This window comes from Sinocyclocheilus rhinocerous, unplaced genomic scaffold, assembly GCF_001515625.1.
Source record: "Sinocyclocheilus rhinocerous isolate Xijiao unplaced genomic scaffold, SAMN03320098_v1.1 scaffold1043, whole genome shotgun sequence".
NCBI lineage: Eukaryota > Metazoa > Chordata > Actinopteri > Cypriniformes > Cyprinidae > Sinocyclocheilus > Sinocyclocheilus rhinocerous.
Genome location: NW_015642610.1, coordinates 2,177,210 through 2,183,729, shown reverse-complemented (window position 1 = coordinate 2,183,729; position 6,520 = coordinate 2,177,210). Strand labels below are relative to the sequence as shown.

At 34.4% G+C, this 6,520-nt stretch overlaps 1 pseudogene; it reads left to right on the top strand.

The window, feature by feature from the left end:
* The window catches only part of LOC107756262 (serine/threonine-protein phosphatase with EF-hands 2-like), a 20,097-nt pseudogene extending 18,500 nt beyond the window's left edge, over positions 1 to 1,597 (top strand).
* Positions 1,598 to 6,520: the final 4,923 nt, after the last annotated feature.

Here is a 6,520-nt window from a genome sequence, read left to right as displayed (position 1 = left end):
ATAGCTTGTATTTTTTTTCACTTGTATTTTTATTTTATTATTATTATTATTGTTGTTATTATTTTAGCGCTGTCATGCAAGATATGTCCGCAAACTTTCTAAGCAAACTTGATGATCCAGAAATATGATTTCTGGAGTATTTTGTATGCATGTCCTGCTGTGTCATATTTTGCAGTCCTGTCTTAATAATTTTCATAAGTCTTTCCTTTTGTCTTGTTTTAGGACAGTTCTGGAGAAAATGGGGCTGCTGGGAAACTTAAAAAAGAAATGAAAGTTGTTCTGTACATTACTTTTGTAATTTGATTAGTTATTTGTAAATGAAGTAATTTCTGTGCATTGTTTGTTTTATTTTTGTATTATAAGTTGAAACTTGTAAATAAAAGACAAGAAATAATTATAAACATTGTTTATTTTTGCAAAGCAACTTATAATTTCTAAATGACAGAAATTTGCTTCAATTCAACATCAGAAAAAAACAACAAAAATTAAATGAACAATACATAAGATTGAGAGAAAAACAATTATGTACACTTTCATTCAGATGAGGTGGTGCTGCTGGATCTGGATGGGCTGCCACAATAGAAAGCCTGGTACGGGCTCTGCCAGTGGGATATCATCTGGGATGGTCTCCAGAGTGTTTGAGTGCATATTTCCACTGTCCTAACATCCTCTGCCGGCTGGTCGCTCCCGCTTCACAGCAAGCGGCGCTCGCAATAACGCTAATTCAGTCTGTGTTTTGACTTCAGTAAATCAGTTTTGGCAAATACAAACAACGTGATTATTTTTCACGAGTCCAACATCCAGCCGCGCAAGAAAACATGCAATCTACCTGAGACGTGATCAATAAGGGAAGCCGTATTTTACTATTGCAAAATAGAGAAAAAAACATTTTACATTTAAATAACTAATAGCTTCTTAACCTTGGACCTCATTCTTGAAACACAAAATGACAAATAAAAAAAGTGTCAAACACTTTTATATATATATGGGCCTACTTTTTGCGGTGCCGGGGATGAACCATCACCAACATTTCCTCCAGTATAAGGTATAATAAATACAGTCAAAAACTAACAATTCAGGCTCCATAGTTATTTTCAGTTTCATTAACAAATCTCAGGATGGCAGCTCTCTTCTCGCACCATTGCTATGCGACAAAGCGGCAATCGGGAACACCTGGCGCAATCAGGAAATTCTGCGAAGGCTAGACTCGGAGCGTCCTTCGAAGGCCTTCTTTGAATTGGGACACAGCTATGGTAGCATTGACATTGACGAGTTTATGGAGGCTTTCCGGCTGGTGGACAAAAGCAGACTCGAGAGAGGTAAAAGTCTACTAAAGCTCAAGCAGGACAGTCAGAGCCTTCCTCAGGAGACAGAAACCCCACAGACTGCTGACTCTACAGCTCCACAGATTTCACAATGTGTAACCTCACATACTGCTGATTCGCCAGCTTCAAATACTGCAGATTCTGCATGCTCACAGACCGCAAATCCTCCAGCTTCACAGACTGCAGACTCTCCTGCTTCACACACTGAAGACTGTCCAGCTTCACAGACTGAAGGTCTCTGCCACATTTCTGTTGTTGTTCCACCACAATAACTGTTGACTGTTGTAAAATTACACTGTTATCAACTATAGCCTTCCCTTGGTATATAACCCTGCCTCCAGATTAACCCTTTTAGACTTTAATCTTCCTCTCTTAACCAAATATACTTCAGGTTTAGAATACACCTAGATCAGGGATGGGCAACTGGCGGCCCGCGGGCTGTATACGCAGTGTCTTTTAGTACGGCCCGCTGGATCATATTAGACTCGGATGATCAATTTTAAAACATTTGAAAAGCAAGCCATGTAAAGATTGCTTTCAGTTTATGATGTTAATCTCCAACCAGGAGAGGTCGCTAGCTTCCAGCCGCTCCAAAAACTGACCATGAAAACAGTATTTTCCAGTCAAGATGGTAAACAGATGATCTTTTTTTTTAAAATCAATTTCAAGGGATACCCATATGTTTGGATTGTTTGGAAATCTGTATTTTTATTTAATCGCCATCACACCACTGCTCACAAACATCGGACGCCAGAGTTGCACTTGCCTCAAATTTCAAAGGTAAAATTCATAGTTAACAATAGCATTTTTCCCAAATGCATGACAGAAATGTTTGCACTAAAATATGTTCTTATTAGGGTTTCCGCGGGTCCTTAAAATGTATTCAGTTAAATTGTATTTAATGCCATGAAAACTCTTAAATGGTACAAAAAGTCTAAATTATAAGAGATCTTTGGGGACGGAAAGACAAGAATTGCTATATGGATTAATATGACGATTAAACTTCAAAATGCTACAATTTCACTGAATAAACTTGAGCGCTGCACATCAGCTTTGTGTACTGCGGTTACCGAGGAAACCACTATATTTCTGCAGCTCCGAAAGTGAAACCTGCTGGCAGAGAACGAATTAGCTTTTTCAATAATGTGTTATTTCCACAGTCTATGGTTATTTCGCCAACACTTCGTGGCCTATGCATATTAGCTTGCTTGATTTACATTAGTTACACGCATTTACGCGTTACCCCATAAACACAATCAAGCCTAGAAAAAAAACCAGTGAACCACCCCTTTAAATCTAACTTGTTCATATCTGTAGACACCCTGATTAAGTCCTTGAATTTGAGGGTATTGGACCTGGAAAGTCCTTGAAAGGTCCTTGAATTTTAAGTTAACCAAGGTGTGGGAACCCTGTTATATGTTATTTAATATAATAATTAATTGATAATAATTGTTAATTAATTAATATTAATTAATAGTTAATAATTAATATAATAATTGATACTTTTGACTCATCCCTTTTCTTAAATAGTTTAAAGGCTGAAATGTGAAGTGCAGATCTTAAAAAGGTCTTTAAAGGTCTTAAATTATATTTTAAAAATCCTGCAGATACCAGGTTATTTTATGGTAGGCTACCATTCGGAAATTGGAATAACTTTTTTTTTTTGGAATAAGCCCTTTTTAACTGACCTCTTAGGTTGTTTTGAGAATGTTATGCAGGCCACTAATAAAAAATGACCTTTGTACATTTGTTTGTTGCAATTCAATTGAGATGTTTACATTGGCTTGATGGGGTAATATTTCTGTCCACTGACAACAAAGTTTTCCTTCTGAATTAGCATAACTGCACAAGTTTTATAGTTAATAAAATCTTTAAAAACAAATTACATTAGTTATACTTTAATTTCCTTCAATAAAAAGGAAATTGAGTAAGACAGTGTAAAAGGTGTGTGGACGTGGATTGAAAAAATGCTGGCCCTCGTCACTATCAAAGTTGCCCATCCCTGACCTAGATGTTCAGTGATCAATGTTCTCTATGCTTCGTTACTGTACTACATTGTATTGCAAGCTGCTGATATTTCAAGGATTTATGCATTTGTTTTTATCTCCCTGAAAACAAGTTTAAGATAAAGAGGCTTCTAGTAGGCTATTTGCCTTCATTGCCTCTGAGAAATTAACATATTCTGTATCAAAATCAGCCATCAGTATCTTGATAGTACTCCATGACATACTATATTGTAACATAGACTGAATTTTGGACATAATGTATTTGATGTCTGTGTAAATGTGTAAGTATGCAAGTAAATGGGTAGACAGAGTTTGAAAACTTTTTTCTGCAACTTGTGTGTTTTAAGAGCTATTTTTTAATAAGAGGCATGTTGACGTCGAGCTCTGTGATCTGTTGCTGTAAGCAAATAAAAGGCATTGTCCTAGAAAACAGACCAGCCAAAAAGCGGACTGATGCTTTCCTTTCTACCCACATGCTGACTGAAGGAGAGGGTTTTGTTATTAAAAGTAACATAGGTTAGAGGGAGTATATTCGCAGTTTTATGCAGTCGTTATGCTGTGAGGAAGTATTTCTTAAGCATTTTATAACCAAAAATCCATCTCATACGCAGAGCTGGGTAACTGATTACACGTAATCATCTAATCAGATTCCAAAAATTAAGTACTTGTAATTAGATTATATTACATTTTAAAATACTTGTAATCAGACTACAATGACTTTTTTTATTGATTACATGATTACATATTATTCACACAATAGCAATTCATTATTCATCATTTATTTAATCTCCCTAATTTAAGGGTAATCGTAAGGTCATGAAAAACCTGGAAAAATCATGTAATTTTAAAGCGGAAATTTCCAGGCCTGGAAAAGTTTTGGAAAAGTTAATAAAACAAACCCCGAAAGTTTTGGAAAAGCCATGGAAATTTATTTCACAAATCTCTGTCTCTGCCTAATCTGGCCAGTGTTGCATATATATTGTTGCTATATTTCTATAGGCTAGCATTAACAGTTATTAATTTTAGTTGACATAGGCTATGCTATGATAAATTTGAGCATAGATTTTTATTCTTATTTTACATGTATACTTGTAAAATAATGGAACATACATTTTGGGAGACAAAAGAATTGAATAGGAAAACAAATTATATATCAATATTCTTATGAAATATTAAATATTATTATGAAAATCTGGCCAATTACTACTCCCATTATTACACTTCTTTTTTCAACATGCTGTCCCAACAGCACTTTAATATGCAAATTAGATACAGTGTATAGATAACATTGTGCTTAATGGGAAAACCAGTTTATGGAATTTTTACACACATATTGCATAAAGCAAAATAGTATATCAAATCATTTTGTTATGTATTTTATAACATAGTTGAGAACCCATCCTTAAACAAAGTTAGTTAAAAAAAATCCTGAAACCTAAAAATTCCTATTGTTTTTGCCTTTTCATGTCTACTCTTGTCATTTTATTTTTAGAAAAACTGAGTCCTGGTGTCCTCTACAGAGGACATAGCATAACTTATGAATAAAATATAATTTTTCAAAAATGTTATTTTACCATTTTTTTCTTATGCTCTAAACAATGTAATGACATGAAAAAATACTAAATTCACGAAGCTTTTTATTTCTGGTTCTCAGGAGGATATATGACTCAGATAAAGTATTTAGCGATATTTCCTCAAAGATTATGATTATTATTAACTGCGATTCACCACTAGGAGGCGGTGCGCTGATGTGTCTGTGTAAAGACTGTGGTTTCAGACGAGTTTAGAGCCATATCGCGGTCTGCTTGTTCGCTCTTGGTTCTTTAGTTAACATGAAGAGGGACTGTGTGGTTGGTGGAAGGCATGGACAAGTACAGCCATCAAACAGCGCTAGTCTTCACATGTCTGCTGTGAGTCACTGCATATCACGAAAAGCTCGTTTTTTTCGTCAGGTTTCGTCAGATCTCCCACTCTATACCTCACTTTCTTATCAGAGGTTATCACCACAGTAAGTTGTTTCAACACTTTCTGTAGTTGTGGCCAAATGGGTTGGTTGTCTTAACGGCCAAGACCTTTTTACATCTAGGTTATTCGACTGACGCAGGACAAGTGTTGCTTCATTTCCTCCGATACTAAAGACCTTGAATAGGCCATCAGATATCACGAGTGACAAAACGATCAAGTCCTTCAACTGGGGTGCAGTGAAACGTCACAAATCAAGACATTAACAACAAATGAAATCTTCAACTTTGGACAGATACGTCCATTAAAGAGGTCAACCAAAAATGAATATTAATAATTATTGTCATTATTTACTCACCACAGTTTCATTCCAAACCCTATAACGTTAATAGTAGAGGCTATTGTAGACTTGGAAAATAGTACTCAAGTCATGGACTACTTCTTTTGGTCTGTCTGTGGAGAAGATACACTAAACTAAGATTTTTATATATTTATGGATTGATAATTTTTCACTAAGACAATATTACAGAAGATTTCTTTTTAAAATAAATGCTGTTTTTTGAACTTTCTATTCATAAAAGAATCATTAAAAAATTAAAGACTTCGCAAAAATATTTAGCAGTTTTGAACAGATAATTTTTTATTTATTTTTTGAGCAGCAATTAGAATGATTTCTGAAGAAACATGTGATTCATAATGCCTGTAGAAAATATATGTAGTATGTGGAAATATATATATATATATATATATATAAGTAATATTTTTACAGTATTACTATTTTTATTTTGATCAAATAAATGCAGCCTTGATGATATTTTGAAAATAATTTATATAAAAAAAAAGTAAAAAAAAAAAAAATCTAACTTTTTTATATTCATTGAGTCCCTCTGTAAGTGCATCAAACAGGAAAGCAGACACATGACAAAAGAATTTGCAAGAATTTCAAGAATTTTTTTTATTTTTTGCAAATAACACTAAAAAAGTTTACAAAAGCATTGTAGAAAGATTTGTGCAGTGTAAATTATCAAAACTAAAAATGAATATTACTTGAAATTAATTTGCACCTAACATGACATAAGGATTGTCATTCTCAGCAGCAAAAAACAATGCATCTCAGGAGGACTTGGTGAAGTGTTCCGTGTTTTTAAAACCACCCTCAAAGTTGTTGTGACTCATTTACCAGCCCTGAAATGAAGGCAGAGGGGGGAAATAAAACAACTGCTACAC